Source organism: Erpetoichthys calabaricus, chromosome 3, assembly GCF_900747795.2.
Source record: "Erpetoichthys calabaricus chromosome 3, fErpCal1.3, whole genome shotgun sequence".
NCBI classification, from domain to species: domain Eukaryota; kingdom Metazoa; phylum Chordata; class Cladistia; order Polypteriformes; family Polypteridae; genus Erpetoichthys; species Erpetoichthys calabaricus.
The window spans coordinates 3,884,851-3,903,889 of record NC_041396.2 but is presented as its reverse complement, the minus strand read 5'-3'; positions in this window follow the sequence as shown (position 1 = coordinate 3,903,889).

Genomic DNA, 19,039 nt, shown 5'->3' with positions numbered 1-19,039 from the left:
TTCAAATGACTTATATAACAATACTTTAGCCAAATATGTGTTTGTAACATTATGAGCATACCATTGGAATATTCGACATATGGATTATGTGACATGTGAGGATTTGTTCAATAATAAGTAAGTAGTTAGGCATTACAATAATATGTAATCTGCGGTGGGTTGGCACCCTGCCCAGGATTGTTTCCTGCCTTGTGCCCTGTTTTGGCTGGGATTGGCTCCAGCAGACCCCCGTGACCCTGTGTTCGGATTCAGCGGGTTGGAAAATGGATGGATGGATAATATGTAATCCTTAATGTAAACTCAACCTGCTTGCATTAACAACCATTAGTCTCAGAGGAAATTGTGGGACTAAGTCCTTCTTAAGCAAATTAAAATTAAGCTTCAAGTCCTGACCTTCAAGTTTCAAATCAGGTCTTATAATGTAAGACCAAATTTCCCCCAGGGAAAAATTACGTTCTCTCTACATCTGTATTATCGTGGGATTTTGCCTTAACTATAGCTGCTTTATATTGCCCCACGTTTACAGTCTTACTTGCATGTGTGCAGCTGCTTCAAGCAAAGAGATTTACTAGATTAGCATAAGCAGATCAAATGGTGAAGTTACACCTGTGCCAATCACCAAAGCAGGTGCCCACTCACCGCGCTGCTACTATTGGAAAACATCTTTTCCTCAGCTGTTAAACCATGGATGAATATCACAAGTACCCACGCCATGTGATCTTATCACTACACCTTGAACCAATCAAACAGTATGAAATAATTATTATTAAAGCAACATTAATAAAAAATACAGTAAAACTGATGGAAGCAAAACTAGGAAATATATTTAAAAGAGACTTTAAAGGTTAAGAAATGTATTTTAAAAAGAGTCTTATTGAAAATACTAATGCAAAAAATTAAATTGATGGAAAATTAGTCTTTTAAAGTCTGGGTGCAGAGTCTCTTCAGATTGGTGTTCAATCCCTAGAGGTCCTTGTCAATTTCTTTGGGCTCTTCTTCTCAGCCATCCTTGCTTTTCTCTCTCCTGCTCAGCTCTGTTCTGCTCTGCATGCACCCAAATTTAAAGGCCTAACTTCACCTTAGATTAACAAGGATTACAAGAATAATCAAACGGTATTTGCCTTTCTCAGGCTGTCTGTCCATTTCGATCCTAATTACCCCAGGTCTAATAAATAAATGATTTGTTTAAGATTCTAAAAGAATTATCTAAAGGTTATAAGGTTCAAGTAAAAATAAAGAATTTAAAATCGGTCTATAGCAGTTGTTAAAAAATATACACAAACTGTGTTAAACATGGGATTAAACAGTTCAGAGTTGAAAAGTCCAAGGAGACTCCAATCAAATAAGGTCAAAAGGTGCAGGTTTTCTAATTATGGTGGACTTTAGGCGTGCCAAGGAGCCTCTGAGACCTGTCACCATCCAGGTGTGGTGAATTAGTAGTCCCGTTCAACCATATCCAATGCTTTTTCTGCATCCAAAGATAATAAATTCTCCAGGGTGTTAGACTTGATGGGTGAATATATTACATTAAACAAGATTGGAAGCTAAGTGTCTACCTTTAATAAATCTGTTTTGGTCTTGTGAAGTTATAGAAGAGAGCACTTTCTCAATGCTTCCTGCTAGAACTTTGGAGAGTATCTTAACATTGTTATTCAGAAGTGAGATTGGTCTGCATGATGCACATTGTAATAAGTTCTTATTTTTCTTAGGAAAGATGGTAATTAAAGCTTGGTGAAAGGTTTGAGGTAAATTTTTACTGTCTCTGACTTATATCAATATTACTAATAATATGGGAGCTAACTTAATTGAAATTCTTTTATAAAATTCAAATTCTTTGTATAAAATTCATCAGGGTGGCCATCGGGGCCTGCTGCTCTCCTACTTTAAAGTGAGTTTATAGCATCTAATAATTCTGAGAGTGTCAGAGGTTTATCTAGTTCCTCAGCACTGAGAATATTTAGCTGTGGTACCTGTAATGCATCAAAAAACTCATTAGATTGTGTCTCGTATTTTCTAAACTTAGTAGAATATAAGGACTTATAGTATACTCTCTAAATGTGTGCATTATATTTTTGTAGTCAATGATTTTATCTCCATCTGTGTTGGTAATTACTGATATTGCATTGCAAACTTCCTGCTTCTGGATTTGTTGAGCTAATATCTTATTAGCTTTCTCTCCGTGTTCATAGTAATTATGTCGCGATTTAAAAATGAGTCATTCAATTTCTTTTGTTGTCCAGAGTTTGAATTCTGATTGCAAAGTCTGTTTTTCCTTAAAAAGTGCTACATTTGAAGACCTGGCATATTTTTGATCTATTCTGGTAATTTCACTGATTAATGCGGATGCCTTCTTGGTTTCCATTTTATTTTTGTGGGAGTATATGAAGTAATGCCTCCAGAGTTTCCCTGAGTATTCCTGCAGAGACCTCTGAGGATGCATTTGTCTCTAAAACATAATCAATTTGCTTAGATATAAATTCTCTACAATTCTTGTCAGCTAATAATAGGGGTTTAAGATGCCAGCTGTGAAATAAGTATGTGGGGCATAGTGATATGAGTTCTATGATCAGAGGAGCATGGATGTATGTGCAAGATTTGATCGTGGGCAAAAAAATTATTATCTCTAAAGAAATAATCAGTTCTTGAGTAACAGTGATGTACTGGTGAGAAGAAGGAATATGCTATTAAGTTTGGATTTAGAAATCTTTATCTACAAACTGTGTAAGAAAGGACAGAGCTGGTTATACTTCCTTAGAAGGCTGGCATCCTTCAACATCTGCAATAAGATGCTGCAGATGTTCTATCAGACGGTTGTGGCAAGCGCCCTCTTTCACGCGGTGGTGTGCTGGGGAGGCAGCATTAAGAAGAAGGATGCCTCACGCCTTGACAAACTGGTGAGGAAGGCAGGCTCTATTGTTGGCATGGAGCTGGACAGCTTGGCATCTGTGGCAGAGCAACGGGCACTCAGCAGGCTCCTATCAATTATGGAGAATCCACTGCATCCACTAAACAATGTCATCTCCAGACAGAAGAGCAGCTTCAGCGACAGACTGCTGTCACTGTCCTGCTCCACTGACAGACTGAGAAGATTGTTCCTCCCTCAATCTATGCAACTCTTCAATTCCATCAAGGGGGGTAAACGTTAACATTATACAAAGTTATTGTCTGTTATTGTTTTTTGTATCAGTATGTTGCTGCTGGAGTATGTGAATTTCCCCATGGGATCTATCTATCTATCTAATCTATCTATCTATCTATCTATCTATCTATGTATTATTATTGCAGTGTTATATGTTGTCGCCATTGTAGCTGAAGACCCATTTAGGTCTGGTTTTAAAACACAAGGCTCCGGCCATTGTAATTTTATAAGTGTTCACATTAGAAATGGATGCAAATACATTTTGAATGAAGTCTCTGTAATCCTTATTTGGTGTGTATTTATCAGGGTCACAAATTGTCCATCAATATCACATATTGCCCTTCAGAATCAGATTCTACATCTAATACGACAAATGAAATTGTTTTATGTATTAAAATTCCCACAGCTCTGGTTTTCTTTGTACAGTTGGAGTGGAATATTTGGCCAGTCCAATCTCTTTGCAACTGAAACTGGTCCTTGCTTATTAAGGGAGTCTCCTGTAAAAATACTATCTTGGTGTTTAAACCTATTTAGTGAGAGAATGCTTTCTTTCTCTTTAATTCATGATTAAGACCTTTGACATTCCAGCTCATAAAGTTCACTGTTTGGCCATAGAGACATTGCTTTTGAACTTTTCTTAACATTTTATAGTCTTAAGTTAATGCATTATTACATATGATAGCTTTAACCTTAATTTCCAGTTTTGCCAGGAGCTATGACTTTGAAGCCTATTGTTGTGTTGCCACTTACAATTGTGTGGGTAAAAAGGATAAATTAGAAACAGCCTGCCCTCTTTCTCTCCTCTGCCTCCCCAAGTGAGGCTAGAGCACACTTCACAAACTAGTCCTGTAAAGAGTTTCTTCCAATCAGTGACAACAACTCAGCTGTTATATCATTACCAATTTCTATCTGAGAAACTGCAGCAGAAATTGCCACACCTTCAAAAAGGTTAACATCTAAGATTTGCATAGGCTTTCGCCGGGGGTAATCCTGACCTTATAACTCACCTGGCTCATACATTTCTTCACTACTGCCAGACTCAGCCATTTCGCCTGAAATTTATATGGGTCAGACGAGATCAAAACCAGTACCCAATCGCCTTTTTTGAATTTGTGAAGTTTGCTTTTCCAGTTATAATTACGTTTTTGTGCCTTCTGTTCACGTTGATGGAACACCGCGGTGATAGAGGACAGTTTAGAAACTTCTTCTTGGAGCAAAATAGCCCTCCCCCTGTGAGTTTCAGTGCGAACCCCCATCCATTCTTCCTGAAAAATGTCCAACACCACTCTTGGCCTCCTGCCAAACAGCAGTTCAAATGGACTTAACACTAGAATTACCAGAGCCTACGAGAAAACTCATAAATCCGGCCCACCTTAAATCCGTTCTCACCTCTCCGTCAGTGTCTTTTGTCCTGTAAATCTGCCGATTAAGACAAGCAGCAAGCAGCCGGCTATTCCATCCCCCAACATCGCAGAATGTTCACTAAGTTTTCCCAGCTCATGCCTTGTTTGATTATCTGAAAGTGAGTGAATTGCTGGAGTTTTAGAGTGGAAATAATAGATCATTATTTGGAACACATGCATTTCATGTGTGTTCCGTTTCTACAGTAATCTGTGTAAACACATTGCTAAAACAGAAACTTATTCATATTTTAGTAATAAATGTTACAAAATGTAGGCATAAACTATAGAATATGTGAAGCCTGAAGTCCACAGATCAAATAAACACTTTCACAAAAGGCTCAAGAACGATAAAACAGATTTCATGGCATAGCGGTAAGATTTGCCGACTTGTTCGTTTACAAATAATATTGCATTAGTGCGATGATGTTTTCTGATTAATTTTATACCCAATGTCCCATATATTTGTCTCTTTCTTTTTTTCTCCATGCTGCGTCGACATCATGCACCAGAAGTTATTAGGTGGTAAAGAGGTGAGAGAGATACATGCGGGATGGGTAATGCTAAGTATAAAAAGAATATATGTTGATGGCTGGGAGTCCACGGCATTTGTTAAATTAGTTAAGGGGTTTGAAGAGTAATACTTGCTCGGCTGACAATATATTGATGTTTACATGACTAAAAGCGCTGATATTCTATGCAAACAAAGGCAACAGTATTTCCAATGGACTCCACTGTTGACCCTTTACAGTAAATTACATTATTGGGCACCAAGGAGGTCTTTTCAATTCCATGCTCCACTTGTGCTAAGATACGTGACTTTGGTTATTGGCATCTGCCACGTAAATAATATTTTAATGAAATCTGTGAAAGTTCAAAATGATGATTATTTGACAATGGCGGCAGAGAAGAACAGCTCACTGTTGGGACCTGTTTGTACTGCAAACATGAAAAGACACTCATTATTGGGGAAACAACTATATATTTGCTTTACATATCTTACTGTTTAATTAATAATCCCTGTACAGAGTGGCAGGCCCTCAAACCCTAAGAAACAAAATAAAGATGGTGTGATTGGTATACTGCCTGGGTGGGTTTTTCTCTGGTTATTTTGGTTCCATCCCCAATCTTAAAAAGACGCTTGTTTAACCGGAGTCCGGAGTGAGTGTGCCAAACAGTAGAGTGGCATCTGGTGTCACATTTCTGCTAGACATTGCTCAGATTGGCATACAATCTCTGTACCCTGTGTTGGGTTACAAAATGAGAAGACTTTAAATCAGTCATGCAAAACTACAACCAAAAAAAAGATTACTGGATATTTGCTTTTACAATCATTGATTAATGTCATTGGAGCAAAGTGTCGCTTTTATTGTTTTTGTTTTTTTTCTTGTTTAGCCATTGATTCAAGCTAGAGATTACACAGAGGCCAACCATCTTCCAGCCTCCATATTCAGTTGATTGGAACATTAGCTGACCATAATGAGAATATTATGAGTACAGGTATCCATCGACTTGCGTAAGGGTTACGGTTTGGCACTGTGGACACAAGTCATTATGGGAATATCTCAATAATTATAGGGGAGAGGTTAAATGTGCTCTGCAGCATAAGGTCCAATAATATCACACTCATATTTTAGTAAGTAAACCTCCTTGTCTTTCAAAATTGTCATCGTAGAGTGGGACTAGCCAAAGTCATGTGTGATAGCATTCACTACTTCGACACTTTTATATTTTTTGATAACTTTCAACTTTGTGTAGCGAATCGACCCATGGTAGCTGTGAGTCTCTGCAGGGAGAGAGTCATGGGGGTGTGAAAACTCATGAGAACGTTGACCCCCCCTTGAAGGAAAAGAGGATGAGCAGTAGACTGACACACCAAGATAAGCACTGCTGTCACTGTCCTGCTCCACTGACAGACTGAGGAGATCATTCCTCCCCCAAACTATGCGACTCTTCAATTCCACCCGGGGGTTTGGGTAAACGTTAACATTATTCAAAGTTACTGTCTGTTTTTACCTGCATTTTTATTACTCTTTAATTTAATATTGTTTTTTATCAGTATGCGGCTGCTGGAGTTTGTGAATTTTCCCTTGGGATTAATAAAGTATCTATCTATCTATCTATCTATCTATCTATCTATCTATCTATCTATCTATCTATCTATCTATCTATCTATCTATCTATCTATCTATCTAGCTGTTTAATGGTTCTTTGTGATTAAGAAAGGACTCTGATCAGTTGTTCTCCTTGGGAAACACCACTCCTCCTCTTCATCTTCAAGGGGGATCGCTGTCCTCACGAGTCTTCAATCGGACTTTTTCCTTTGCCGACTTGCTGTGTTGTTCATTGAACCACACTTTAAGCTTGAGGCGTTTAACGACTGTGATGGACTTGCCTTTATGAAAATATAGGAGCTACAAAATATGAAACGGACACAGGAGATGTGAGTGAACAAAGTTGGACCTGGTGTAAGATAGACATACATTAGAAATCTGCAATATACAGTATCTGTTAGCTGTTAAATACTAATATGCATTATATGTACTGCACCCTTCTATGGCTGATAGCACAATCAGTTTTGTTTGGAATTTACGTGGTGCATTAAGGCAAAAATAAGATAAGACGCCTGCTACACACGACAAACATAAGTACGATTGGACGTTATTAAAATAAGACGTTCATCAATGGATGGCTGTACTGCCACCAGACATATAATACTGATTTCTGGTTGCTCAGCTCCATATAGCAAATTAGCCCCGATACAAAACAAGTCTTATAGGAACCCTCCCGCTCCACCTCCCCTCATCAGAAAACACAGGAGACGCTAGGAAATAATAAAAATAAATGAGTTATTACTGATTACTTATTTCTTTCTTCTTCATGGAAGTGCGACGCATCTGCACAGGTAACCCGTGAAACAAAAAAGATGTGCTTACTGCGCTGGAGCCGTATATTTTGAACTATGGAATGAGTCAGTCCCACCCCAGCAGTGGTAAGGCCAATGCTCCACTATCATCTTCTGAACAAAATGGTACAAGACAGGCAACAAGATCATCAACCATCTGTACATGGATGACTTGAAATGGTAATGAACAGAAAGACCTACTTACCATTGCTAAAGATTTTAGTGATGACATCCGCATGGAGTTTGGCCTTGACAAATGTACCAAAGCAACTCTTAAAAGAGGCAGGTTAACAAATGTTGAGAAAACTGAGCTTGATCTAGATATGGTTGTAGCTGCGTTTTTCCAAAGTTTCCAAAATTCAGCAGCTCTAACTCAAAAAATGGGATTCAACAAAAGCCTGACGCGCAGAAATGATTCCACAGACAAAATATCTTCGTTTTTTAAAGTTTAGTTAAGTTTCAAAGTAAAACAGTTCACACAAAAAAGAAAATTAAAATAGCAAAAAAAAGGAAAAAATCATAATAAGAAAAATTTAGTTCTTAGCTTAATCTTGTTACATCTAAAATCGTTACTAAACACTTATAATTTGTGAACCATATCAAAACAGTCAGAAAACTGTATGCTTATCTAAACTTAAAATGGGTTTATCAAGTCCCTCTTTACTGGGACCTGTTCTAAACAACAACTAGAGCTTATTAACTCAATGTTTCTCAGTTATAGTAAGAAGATTCTATATCTTGCTAACTTATAGGGGGGAAAGACTATACCATTGTCTATGACTATGGAAGGAATTATATTCTATTCAAGTAAAGCAAACATTAAAATGAGTTTAACTCAAAACTTTAACTTTCTATGATTGGCTCTTACAATGGTCATCCAAGATTTAAAACAAGAGGGCACATACAAATATCTTGGTAAGAATGAAACAGATGGAATATAACACTCAAGAATGAAAGGGAAAATCCAAAAAGAATATTATAGATGAATACAACTGGTGCTTAAATAAGAAGTGAAAGTTATCAACGGAACTGATGCAATCAACACTCTTGCAGTCCCAGTTGCCACCTACAGTTTCAACATCATTAACTGGAACATAGAATACCTAAAGAAACTAGACAAGAAAACTGCTTACAATGGAAAAGATGCAGCAACCAAAAGAAGAGGTGGGTATGCTGTACCTCCCAAGAATATCAGGTGGAAGAGGCCTTACCCAAAATGAGACAACATATAAAATAACAACAATTGGTCTGGATACATACCTTGAAAACAAAGAAGACAATCTCCTTAAGCTAGCCAGAGACCAGGAAAGAGCTAAGAAAATATCATCAATACAACATGAAGTTACCCGATTCAGAAGAGTGTCCGACATGCTAGAGATCCAGATAGCGTAAAATTATCAAATTATTAACTGTGCTCAAAAAGCAAAAATGGAAGCAAACATCAAGCCCTAGAACAACTAAAGAGCAAATGGGAAGAAAAACCTTTACCTGGACAGTATCCAAAACAAATAAGTTACAAAGACGTGGACTAAGCCCTAGAAAACCATTGGCTAAAAACAGCAGGCCTAAAGTCAGAAACTGAAGGGCTCATCATTGCTGCTCAAGACAAATGCATCAAGACACCAACTATTACCAAAACAAGATGTTGAAAGATGCCACCAACCCGATGTGTAGGATATGCAACAAACAAAAACAAACAATCGATCATCAAGTCTGTGGCTGCTCAGAAATGGCCAAAACAGAATAAATACAAAGATATAACAAAGCAGCAGCCTACCTCCATTGGGCAATATGCAAACAACATACTGTAATGTCTAAGTCAAACGCAATTTTTACAAACACAAGCTGTCAATGGTAATTGAAAATGATGAAGTGGCTATAATATGGGATAAGCCAGTAGAAACTGATCAACAAATCAAGACTAACAGACCCTATGTAGTAGTGAAGGACAAGAAGAAGAGATCTTGTCTGCTTACCCCACTGAAAGAAACACCTTAAAAACTACAGCAAAACTCTCCAAATAGAAATTGAGAAGATGTGGGGTATGAAAACCATAATAATACCAGTGGTAATAGGTACTCTCAGGCTGGTCAAGAAAGGGCTGCACTAACAACTGGTAATATCAAGATACAGGAGGTCCAGAAGATTGTCCTCCTTGGCACTGCTCATATAATGTGGAGGACTTTATCCATCAAGTGAGCCATCACATTCTCATCGTAGACCTAAGCTCAAGGGATGGACTTGGCTACATGATGGAATTGAGAAGAAATATAATAATAATAATAATAATTAAAAGAGAAGGAGAAGGAAAACATAATAATGTAGGATATTGCCCTAAGTTGCACATTTTTGCCTGCCATGAGGCCTGCCATGCCTTTTTATATTAGGTTATATTTCTATATACCCCTCCTTTAACCGCCACCTTATCGTGGTGGAGGGGTTTGCGTGTCCCAATGATCCTAGGAGCTCTGTTGTCCGGGGCTTTATGCCCCTGGTAGGGCCACCCAAGGCAAACTGGTCCTACGTGAGGTATGAGACAAAGAGCGGTTAAACAAACCTACTATGATGAAAAACAATTTTGGACGGCGTTTTCCCTTGCCCGGACGCGGGTCACCGGGGCCCCACTCTGGAGCCAGGCCTGGAGGTGGGGCTCGATGGCGAGCGCCTGGTGGCCGGGCCTGCACCCATGGGGCTCGGCCGGGCACAGCCTGAAGAGGCAACGTGGGTCCCCCTTCCCATGGGCTCACCACCTATGGGAGGGGCCAAGGAGGTCGGGTGCAGTGTGAGTTGGGTGGTGGCCGAAGGCGGGGACCTTGGCGGTCCGATCCTCGGCTACAGAAGCTGACTCTTGGGACGTGGAATGTCACCTCACTGAAGGGGAAGGAGCCTGAGCTAGTGCGCAAGGTCGAGAGGTTCCGGCTAGATATAGTCGGGCTCACCTCGACGCACAGCTTGGACTCTGGAACCAATCTCCTTGAGAGGGGCTGGACTCTGTACCACTCTGGAGTTGCCCCCGGTGAGAGGCGCCGAGCGGGTGTGGGTGTACTTATTGCCCCCCGACTTGGAGCCTGTACATTGGGGTTTACCCCGGTGGACGAGAGGGTAGCCTCCCTTCACCTTCGGGTGGGGGGACAGGTCCTAACTGTTGTTTGTGCGTATGCACCGAACAGCAGTTCGGAGTACCCACCCTTTTTGGAGTCCCTGGAGGGGGTGCTAGAGGGCATACCTTCTGGGGACTCCCTCGTTCTGCTGGGAGACTTCAATGCTCACGTGGACAATGACAGTGAGACCTGGAAGGGCGTGATTGGGAGGAATGGCCCCCCTGATCTGAACCCGAGTGGTGTTTTGTTATTGGACTTCTGTGCCCGTCACGGATTGTCCATAACGAACACCATGTTCAAGCATAGGGGTGTTCATATGTGCACTTGGCACCAGGACACCCTAGGCCTCAGTTTGATGATCGACTTTGTGGTCGTGTCATCGGACTTGCGGCCACATGTCTTGGACACTCGGGTGAAGAGAGGGGCGGAGCTGTCAACTGATCACCACCTGGTGGTGAGTTTGCTTCAACGGTGGGGGAGGATGCCGGTCAGGCATGGTAGGCCCAAACGTGTTGTGAGGGTTTGCTGGGAACGTCTGGCAGAGCCCCCTGTCAGAAGTAGCTTCAACTCCCACCTCCGGCAGAACTTCGACCACATCCCGAGGGAGGCGGGGGACATTGAGTCCGAATGGGCCATGTTCCGTGCCTCTATTGTTGAGGCAGCTGACCGGAGCTGTGGCCGTAAGGTGGTCGGTGCCTGTCATGGCGGCAATCCCCGAACCAGTTGGTGGACACCGGCGGTGAAGGATGCCGTCAAGCTGAAGAAGGAGTCCTACAGGATCCTTTTGTCCTGTGGGACCCTGAAGGCAGCTGATAGGTACCGGCAGGCCAAGCGGAATGCGGCTTTGGTGGTTGCTGAGGCAAAAACTCGGGCGTGGGAGGAGTTTGGGGAGGCCATGGAAAACGACTTTCGGATGGCTTCGAGGAGATTCTGGTCCACCGTCAGGCGTCTCAGGAGGGGGAAGCAGTGCAGTGTCAACACTGTATATGGTGGGGATGGTGTGCTGCTGACCTCGACTCGGGACGTTGTGGGTCAGTGGGGGGAGTACTTCGAAGACCTCCTCAATCCCATTAACATGCCTTCCAATGAGGAAGCAGAGCCTGGGGCTCAGAGGTGGGCTCCCCCATCTCTGGGACTGAGGTCACCAAGGTGGTCAAAAAACTCCTTGGTGGCAGGGCCCCGGGGGTGGATGAGATACGCCTGGAGTTCCTCAAGGCTCTGGATGTTGTAGGACTGTCTTGGTTGACACGCCTCTGCAACATCGCATGGACATCAGGGACAGTGCCTCTAGATTGGCAGACCGGGGTGGTGGTCCCCCTCTTTAAGAAGGGGGATCGGAGGGTGTGTTCCAACTACAGAGGGATCACACTCCTCAGCCTCCCTGGAAAAGTCTATTCAGGGGTCCTGGAGAGGAGGGTCCGTCGGATAGTCAAGCCTTGGATTCAGGAGGAACAGTGTGGTTTTCGTCCTGGTCGCGGAACAGTGGACCAGCTCTATACCCTTAGCAGGGTCCTGGAGGGTGCATGGGAGTTTGCCCAACCAGTCTACATGTGTTTTGTGGACTTGGAAAAGGGCATTCGACCGTGTCCCTCGGGGAATCCTGTGGGGGGTACTCCGAGAGTATGGGGGTACCGGCCCCCCTGATAAGGGCTGTTCGGTCCCCGTACAATCGGTGCCAGAGCTTGGTCCGCATTGCCGGCAGTAAGTCGAACCCGTTTCCAGTGAGAGTTGGACTCCGCCAGGGCTGCCCTTTGTCACTGATTCTGTTCATTAACTTTTATGGACAGAATTTCTAGGCGCAGCCAGGGCATTGAGGGGGTCCGGTTTGGTGGGCTCACGATTGGGTCACTGCTTTTTGCAGATGATGTTGTCCTGTTTTGCTTCATCAGGCCGTGATCTTCAGCTCTCTCTGGATCGGTTCGCAGCCGAGTGTGAAGCGGCTGGGATGAGAATCAGCACCTCCAAATCCGAGACCATGGTCCTCAGTCGGTAAAGGGCAGAGTGCCCTCTCAGGGTTGGTAGCGAGATCCTGCCCCAAGTGGAGGAGTTCAAGTATCTCTGGGTCTTGTTCACGAGTGAGGGAAGAATGGAGCGTGAGATCGACAGGCGGATCGGTGCGGCATCCGCAGTAAAGCGGGCTCTGCATCGGTCTGTCGTGGTGAAAAAGGAGCTGAGCCGCAAGGCGAAGCTCTCAATTTACCAGTCGATCTATGTTCCTACCCTCACCTATGGTCATGAACTATGGGTAGTGACCGAAAGAACGAGATTGCGAATACAAGCAGCTGAAATGAGTTTCCTCCGCAGGGTGTCTGGGCTCTCCCTTAAAGATAGGGTGAAAAGCTCAGTCATCCGGGAGGGGCTCAGAGTAGAGCCGCTGCTCCTCCGCATTGAGAGGAGTCAGATGAGGTGGCTCGGGCATCTGATCAGGATTCCTCCTGGATGCCTCGCTGGTGAGGTGTTCCGGGCATGTCTAACCGGGAGGAGGCCTCGGGGAAGACCCAGGACACACTGGAGGGACTATGTCTCTCGACTGGCCTGGGAACGCCTTGGGATTCTCCCGGAAGAGCTAGAAGAAGTGGCCGGGGAGAGGGAAGTCTGGGCATCTCTGCTCAAGCTGCTGCCCCCGTGACCTGACCTCGGATAAGCGGGAGACAATGGATGGATGGATGGATATATTTCTATATTATTTCTGACCTTACTTGGAATTTCAATTTAGTTTTAGTTTTTCGTTCATCATTTATTTTTAGTTTAATTTAGTTTTCATTTCACAAAGACATTGCTATTTTATTTTTATATCTATTAGTTTCAGTTTTAGTTTTAGTAATTATGGTATGGTAAAGAGCCACTATAGAGTTTAGTTTTGTGTTATAATCACATTACTGTACACTTAACGGGTTTGGATATAATATCAGTTTAATGTTAGTGGAAGTTTACTACATGGTTTACTATCTGGTTTTGTTTTTGTCCAATAGAAAATATTTTAAAAATTATAAAATTGTATAAAATGGTTCATATTCAGTATCTGGCTTTGATTATGCCTGTTTCTATGTCATTCGTGCTGAACAAATGTGCACACTTTTCTTCTTTTCCTTTTCTTACCCAGAGCATTTTTTTACACCTGCCTAAAACTTTTGCACAGTACTGTATATATTAAGAATTTCACAGTTAAACATTTTAAACTTAATATATGATTATTTGGAAGCACTTGTGTCGTACTGAATTTATATTGTAGAAAAAAATAGCATGAACTACTGTCCAGCATGCTTATGCTACCCTCCCTGGCCTGGTGGGTGTCAGGGAGGAGTGTATTCCTAAACCTTGCAGGTGAGTCTGTAGTTAGAAACAAAGAGGCACAAAATTTTAGCCTGCAATTACCTTGGCTGCAGGATTTAATCTGCCGCCCTGGCCTCTGTGGTGTCCTCCCTAGCAATGTTATTATACTTTTGCCTTTTTATATTAGTTTTTATTTCTATTTTTTTTTCTGACCTTAACTTGGAAATTCAGTTTAGTTTTAGTTTTCCTTCATCGTGTATTTTTTAGTTTTAGTTTAGTTTTTATTTCACAAAGACATTTCTATTTTATTTTTATATATATATTAGTTTCAGTTTTAGTTTTAGTAATTATGGCATGGAGCACTTACAGGGTTAGTTTTGTGTCACAATCAGACAGAACTGTACACTTAACCGATCTGGATATGAGTTTAATATTAGTGGAAGCTTACTACACTGCCTGGTTTACTATCTGGTTTGTTTTTGTCTGATAAAAACAAGCACAATCAAAACTAGACACTGAATATGAACAATTTTACACAATTTAAAAATTTTTTAAATATTTTCTCCTGAAAATCATAGGGGCTTAGGAAGAACAGGGCCCTTGGACTTGAATAAGTGTGCAGACCCCACCTCGCTGTATTGAGGGAAACAAAGAACAACAAGCATGTAGTGTCAAAGTTAGGGGCAGTGAGTCTTGAACAGACCACCTTAAAGGACAGTAAACCCATAATGAGCAGAGCAAGAGCAGGTAATAGGAGTATGGACAGAAATAAAACAACAGAGACAGCGTCTGAGATTAAGAACGACATATACATTATCTAAACCTGTTTATCCAGAGTAGGACTACAGGAAATCATGGAGCCTACCACAGCAGGTCTGGATGCAAGGCAGGAAAAATCCCTGGTATGCAATATGTATGATAAGGCTGATGTTAAGAACAAAAAGAATATGATATTTCAAATATCTATTTTGAGATAGAGATAAACATTGAAAAAAGGGAGACAAATATTTTAAAATATAATTCAGCTAATGGATTACTTTCACAATATCAGGTATTTTGAGTTGTGAATATGAACTAAAAAAGATAAATGAATAAATATGGAATAAATACAAAAATCCATTAATATGTTTAGTTTTTCATCTCTTGTCAGACTCTCTACATTTGTTTGTATTGCTCCATTGTTAAACGATGTTTTTAAAGCAAAAGTGATTGGTCAGCAACAATATGCTGGTCTTGTATGATGACCTCGTCAGTCTCTCGATCAGCACCGTTTTATTTTCAAAAATCGGGACTGCTCTCCCCTCGACTTTCTTGTATACTCAGATATGGGGATAGATATTTGAGGAGTAAAAACCGCAAGACAATGATTATATTTTTATATAATGTACATTAAGAAACCATCAACAACAAATCAAATTAATAATATATTGAACAATTATTATAAAAGTAAAGTTGAATAAATCGAACTCTGCAGCTGTATAAATAAAAAAAAAATTGAGTATTTGTTCAGGTAAAGTACCACTTCCAGGTGATGGATTTGGCCCAAAAGTTAATAGAGATCTATAATTGTGGTGTAACAACCACATGCCGAATTTCATCCATCTATCTAGTTGCGTTTTTGAGTTATCATGTTTACACACACACAGAGACACACACACAATTCCAAAAAACATCATTGTTGGACACTGGTTAGTTTATAACATCAAGGTTCATCGAAATATCCAGGTCAAATTTTTTCATGATTACTATACTTTCTCTATACTTCATATATGAGAAACTAAAAAATGATTTCTCCTGTGCAAAGTGGCAGGTGAATTGCTGTCAACAAAAAGCAGCCACCTGAGAAATAAACTGAAACGTTATTCACTCGTGATTTTTGTTGACCAGCACATTCTGATTTCAGCCGTTTGAATTACATTTTGATATACAGTAAACCCTCGTTTATCACGATTAATCCGTTCCAGACTCTACCGCGATAAATGAATTTCCACGAAGTAGGATTCTTTATTTATAAATCGAATATTTTCACAGTTAGAGCATAGAAAACCTGTTTACTGCCTTCTAAATACGTTTTTTAACATTATCAGAGCCGTCTAGACATGAAATAACACCCTTTAGTCAAAAATTTAAACTGTGCTCCATGACAAGACAGAGATGACAGTTCCATCTCACAATTAAAAGAATGCAAACATATCTTCCTCTTCAAAGGAGTGCGTGTCAGGAGCAGAGAATGTCAGAGAGAGAAAGAGAGAGACAGAGAGAGAAAAGCAAACAATCAAAAATCAATAGGGCTGTTCGGGCTTTTAAGTATGCGAAGCACCGCCGGACAAAGCAGCTGCAAGGAAGGGAGCAATGTGAAGGTAATCTTTCAGCATTTTTTAGAGGAGCGTCCGTATCCTCTAGGCCGGTGTGCTTGCAGCCCCTCTGCTCACACCTCCTCCGTCAGGAGCAGAGAATGTCAGAGAGAGTGAGAGAGACAGAGAAAGGCAAATAATCAAAAATCAATATGTGGTGTTCGAGCTTTCAAGTACCGCATGGGAAGCATATCGTATATCATTAAGGAGTTTTATTTAATACGTAATACGTGCTCTGGTTGGGTTGCTTCTCAGCCATCTGCCAGTAGCGTCCCTTGTATGAAATCAACTGGGCAAACCAACTGAGGAAGCATGTACCATAAATTAAAAGACCCATTGTCTGCAGAAATCCGCGAACCAGCAAAAAATCTGTGATATATATTTAGATATGCTTACATTTAAAATCCGTGATGGAGTGAAGCCGCGAAAGTCGAAGCGCAATATAGCGAGGGATCACTGTACAACAAGCACAAAGAAAGGCAGCACGCAAATCGCTTTCTATGTCTCATGCTTTACGCACCCGCACTCAGCTTGCTCTGTCACCGCAAATGCTGTGTGAACAGCCGCCCTCCGTCACCAGCCGCCGTTCACTGGATGAATATATGCGGACGGCTTGTGGTGGATGACTTTCTGTTTTAGAGTTAAAACTTACAAGGGTTAAAGACTAACGGCAAGAATATTCATTCAAAAACGAAAACTAAAAATTTTTCAGTAAATTATTATTTTATTTCAGTTAGTCTTTCCAGCTACTTTAATAGTTTCGTTTAGTTTTAGTTATTCATTTCGGTTTTGTTAATTATTTTATTTCAGTTTACGAAAATGTTTTTTTTAATAATAGTTTCAGTTTTGATTTTAGTTTTCATTAACTATAATAACCTTGCTCCCAAGCACCATGAACTTGACATTCAAAACACTAGAAAATATTAGCAAAAAATTAAAAAAAAATATTGGGGTGTCTTATTTTAACTCTTGTAATACCTTTATGAGCTGTGATGCAATTAACTTTATGTAATTTTTTTACAGTTTTTACTGCATGTTATTTATTTTTATGTACATACATTTTTAACCAAATGTCTCCTGACATTTGTCTGTATGCTAAGGAATGTGAAAGAGTCTGTGTCATGTTAATATGCCTGGGTTCAGCAGTTATAGTAATAGGGGTGCATTTGTGTGACGTATGGTAGTGGAACACCTCTAAGAAAACTTGGGAGAGTGTGGCTTGGCAGAAGAGAGTTCACCCCAGCACTCCACTCCTGATAAGATGGCTGTCCTAGTGTGTTATAAGTGAACATCTCTCTCGGCCTTGCTGTCCATTGAGATCTTCTGGCTGTTTCTGTCTCAGCTTAGTTTTCATCCTCTTTTGCTTCTGGGCCCTCTTGTGCTTTCTCCTCTTCATTCATTTGATGTTCATCCTCCACTACAGAATCCTCTCCCAACCGGTCCTGTGCCTGTGGTGAATTCCCCACGTAATCCTGTGTTTTAGTTTCATCACTCATCACAGGGTGAAACTCACGGGCTGTGATTTTAGTCTCGACTCAGTCAGAGGAGGTTGCACAGATTGGTGATGTTCTGTCTGTTGAGGTGTCACCAACCTGTAGCATGGAATCTGGCTACAGAAGTTGTGGTGGTAAGTGTACTCTTCATCAGAACTGTCTGTGTTTGGTTCCTGCATGTTGTTAATAGACTGTTTCTTTCTTTATGAGTTTTGTTTCCTTTTCTGACACTGTGGCGGGTGTGCTTCTTCCAGTGGCAGGTCATTAACTGGCAGCAGTAGGTTCCTGTGAAGTACACACAGTGTTTTGGAACCTTTCTCAGGCTCTACTTTGTAAACTGGTCCGTCATCAACTTTCTCCATAACACGGTACACTATTTGCTCCCAGTAAGCCCGCAGTTTGCCAGGTCCACCTCTCTCTGTCATGTTTTTCACCCGCACACGGACACCTGACTGAAGAACGGCACCCCTGACAGTTCGATCATATTGACTTTTCCCTTTAGCTGAGGATTTCTTGCTGTTGTTTGTTGCAATTTCATATGCAGTACGCATCCTCTTTGCCCATTTCTGTGCATATGTCTGTTGGTCAGTTGTCTCAGAATTTCTTTTGGGTGGGAACAGTAGATCAACAGTTAAGCGTGGAGGTTGACCATATAAGAGGAAAAATGGAGAGAAACCGGTGGCTTCATGCTTTGTGCAGTTATAGGCATGCATAACATGAGGTAGGTAATCTTTCCACTGGCTCTTCAATCTCTCCACAGGGTTACCTTGTGCATGGTATGGCATATGGAACCAAGCGCCATGAACTTGACATTCAAAACACAAGAAAATATTAGCAAAAAAAAAAAAATATTGGGGTGTCTTATTTTAACTCTTGTAATACCTTTATGATCTGTGATGCAATTAACTTTACACTTATCATTTTTTTACAGTTTTTACTGCATGTTACTTATTTTTATGTAAATACATTTTTAACCTTTTACACTTAAATGTGTGTTTTCATTTCTCAACACCATCCAAACTCTGCTCCTTAGGGACAAGCTGACAGAGATGGGAGTAGATTCATACCTGGTGGCATGGATCGTGGACTATCTTAAAGACAGACCTCAGTTTGTGCGTCTTGGGAACTGCAGGTCTGACATTGTGGTCAGCAGCACAGGAGCGCCGCAGGGGACTGTACTTTCTCCGGTCCTGTTCAGCCTATATACATCGGACTTCCAATACAACTCGGAGTCCTGCCACGTGCAAAAGTTCGCTGACGACACTGCTATCATGGGCTGCATCAGGATTGGGCAGGAGGAGGAATATAGGGACCTAATCAAGGACTTTGTTAAATGGTGCGACTCAAACCACCTACACCTGAACACCAGCAAAA